Raw genomic sequence first — 3,711 nt, 5'->3', positions numbered from 1 at the left:
CTCTCTACGAGTGCAAAACACACACTAGACTCGAAACAGAATTGAAACTTACCGTGACTACTGTTCGCTTCACCATACATTCATTTCCGCTGGCTTTTCTCGCCAGGCTTATATACTAACAAAGAGGCTTCTCAAAAATTCTAGGAGTTCCCTGATAATTCAAGAAACTTAGTCACGCATGCGCTAGCAGCATCACATGACTTCCGCTGTCGTAACAGTATGCATTCAACAGATGTTCAGAGATGTTCTGGTTGTTATAAGTATTGTAAGTCTATAGGCTGATACAACACACACAAATGAACTAGTGGCAAACAGAAGGTTTCTGTGGCAAAACACATTGTGCATGATGTAAAAATGTTGTCATACCCTCTACATACCTGTGTTTCCTCCATTCAAAAGACATGAAAGACTCATCCAAAGATATTTCTTTTTTCTCTTTTGAGAATAACAAAGAAATGAAACTCACGAAGTGAATAATTGTGTGGTCCACGATTTTAATGGTAAAGAAACAGTATTTAAATGCTACAATATGATAGGTTTTGTGAATTCTTATTTTCCAACGAGAATAAGAATGACACAGCCATAGTTCATAACATTAAAAGATTTAGTGGTCATTTCATTTTAAATTGTTTTATCCATCAAGGGATAAAACCTAACCTAATGCTGATGGCAGAAAGATAATGGTTATGACTATCAAATGCTTTAAAACTAGGTTTATTTACAGCTTCAACTTTATCCCTATGGCATTATCATTGTTCCCTAAACCTTTTGTTTTAAAGAGCTACAAAAAGGATTTTTTCTCATCTGTTTAGGCCTGGCATAGCAGTTGGCTAGGGTGCTCGACTCGCAATCTGGGAGTCGCGAGTTCGAATCATGCTGACCCTATCAGCCGTGGGGGCGTTATAATGTGACAGTAAATCCCACTATTTGTTGGTAAAAGAGTATCCCAAGAATTGGCGGTGGGTGGTGATGACTAGCTGCCTTCCCTCTAGTCTTTCACTGCTAAATTAGTGACAGCTAGTGCAGTTAGTGCTCATGTAGCTTTGCACGAAATTCATAACAAACCAAACCAATCCTCATCTGTTTAACACAAGGTTAAGCCAAAAGTATCAAGGCACTATATTTGTTATGAGTTTATATTCACCTGACACAGTGGCAGCCCCTGTAAGAGAAATATTCTTGGACAGGCACTGGTACTAGTGGCACAAAGAAGAAGGGTATATCTTCATCTTTCAAGATGACATGTACTGGTAAGATACATCATTCTTAATAGTCTTATTGTTGAGAGCTATTATATAACAATATAAGTGACTGTCACACTTTATAATTCATGAAAAAAAAAGTCATTCATAATTTTACTTATTTTTATCTCTTTAGGTACTGTCGATCAGATGTTGACATACTTTGCTGGTGCTGTCTACAGTTCAGGGAGGAATTTCTTGCAATCTATGATATTGACCCTTTCCTATATACGACCATTGCTTCTGTATGCATGGCTATATAGAGGAGAAAGTTCATACCACCGTGGTCCATAGATCTTTTCTACCTAAATACGAATATTTTATAGCTAACAACTATAGTCAGGTAAGTAAACAGTTGTTTGACTACATGCAGCAGTCTGAAGGGGATAATATCCAACATGGTCTTAATAGTTGTGAAATGACAATCTTAACTTATAGTGTTGATGACTTCTGTAACACTATATATATAACACTGATGTAACACTATATATGAATTTTAAGGGTGTTACTATCACGGGTGTAATTTATGTTACGATCCTGGCACAATGAACGTTGTTCCAAGTCGACCCATGTGGTCTGTTAGAAAGCATATATTGAACAGACAACATAAACTAGAAACTCTGGGGTATAAATTTGTTTCGATCTGGGAACATGAATTCAATCGTATGAAATCCACTAATACAAATTTAATTAGTTTTCTTAAGGACCACACAGTAGTTCCAAGCTTAGATGTACGGGAAGTTTATATGGTGGTAGAGGCAATGCTACTAAACTTTTGTATGATGTGAAGGGAGGTGAAAAGACCAAGTAAATTGACTTTACATCTGTATATCCATGGATGAAGAAGTACTGTGAGTATCCAGTTGGTCATACAAAAACAAATGTTTCAGGTGTGCATAGTTATTTCATTAAGTGCAAAATTCTAGCTCCAAGGAAACTACATCACCTGTTTTACCTCTGAGAAGTAATGGTAAATTAACTTTCAATCTCTGTAACATATATGTTGATTTAAGAATACTGCCACAATGTAACCACTCTGATAACAAGATAACTTCTATTGGCGTATGGGTTACAGAAGAAGTGAAAAATGCGATCGAATGTGGCTATCGTGTGCTAAAAATATATCAAGTTTACCATTTCCCTGAAAGATCCACGTAACTGTTTTAAAATTATATAGACACATTTCTAAAAATTAAACAGGAAAGTTCAGGATGATTCTCACAATGTGTTACATCAGAGGCAAAACAGGAATATATTGAACAGTATGATGCAAAGGAAGGAGTGAAACTGACCCAGAACATCGATTTTAATCCAGGCAGAAGGTCAATTGCAAAACTTTGTTTTAACTCTTTCTGGGGTCATTGGAGTATGTCCAAGAACAGATATCAACTGACCTACATAACATGTGTCAAAGAGTATTACACTTTAATGAATGATAACATCAAGATTCTAACAGATGTTACACTAATGAAGTTATTGCTCTTCATTGGAGATAAAAGCACGAGTATTTACCTCAGAAAGATCAAACCCCCGACCCTCAGATTGCGAGTCGAGCACCAGAACCACTTGGCCATGCCGGGCCATTATGGTAAGGAAGAATATTCTTGAGAATGATCGCACCAGTGATCGAAATATCATACTAGTTTCAAGAATATTATTCCTTACTGTAAAAACTTAAACTTGTAACAAAATAACACTTATAATCAATAATTAAACTCAAAACGAAACTATTAAACCATTTTCTTTATTCACAAATTAATCATTATTTCGCTCTGTAACACCGTACTGTAAATTATTGGTCTATTGTTTGTTTTATTTAAACTTTTAGACTGTGAAGTTGTAGTAGACATTGATGTTTGTTTTGTTTTGTGAAATCTGTCTCTGTCTCGTTCTTTGCTGTTCAACTGTTACACCCGTATAGAATAAGGACCCACACATGAGATTAACGAATCTCTTGTTTTGTCGGGCTCCTCTCCCTCAAGATATACATACCACAACAATATGGGTAAGAATGAAGAAGGAGGAGATATAATAATTGTCTTATCAACAAACGATACATTATTGTTATAATAGTAATAATCTTATTTAACAAATGGTTTCAGCAAGTTTAGTTCTAGCAATAAATTATTATTATCATCATGTAGATGAATAGAAACAAACCCTTGCATTGGTTGTTACAGTACTGCATTCGGAAACAAAGTCTGACATTGGTTGTTATAGTACTGCATTCGGAAACAAAGTCTGACATTGGTAGTTAAGTATTGCATTCAGAAACACACTCGTACATTGGTAGTTAAGTACTGCATTCGGAAACAAAGTCTGACAGTGGTTGTTACAGTACTGCATTCGGAAATTCATACAAGATTTCACAATGCAACTTATCCGATGCAGTGGACAATCTGTAAATGGACTGTTCCAATTAACGAGCCGAAGTGTTCTGTATTTGAGAGTGAGACACTTTAGCCAAATC

The sequence above is a fragment of the Limulus polyphemus genome, unplaced genomic scaffold, assembly GCF_000517525.1.
Source record: "Limulus polyphemus unplaced genomic scaffold, Limulus_polyphemus-2.1.2 Scaffold3172, whole genome shotgun sequence".
Lineage (NCBI taxonomy): Eukaryota > Metazoa > Arthropoda > Merostomata > Xiphosura > Limulidae > Limulus > Limulus polyphemus.
This window is presented reverse-complemented; position numbering follows the sequence as displayed.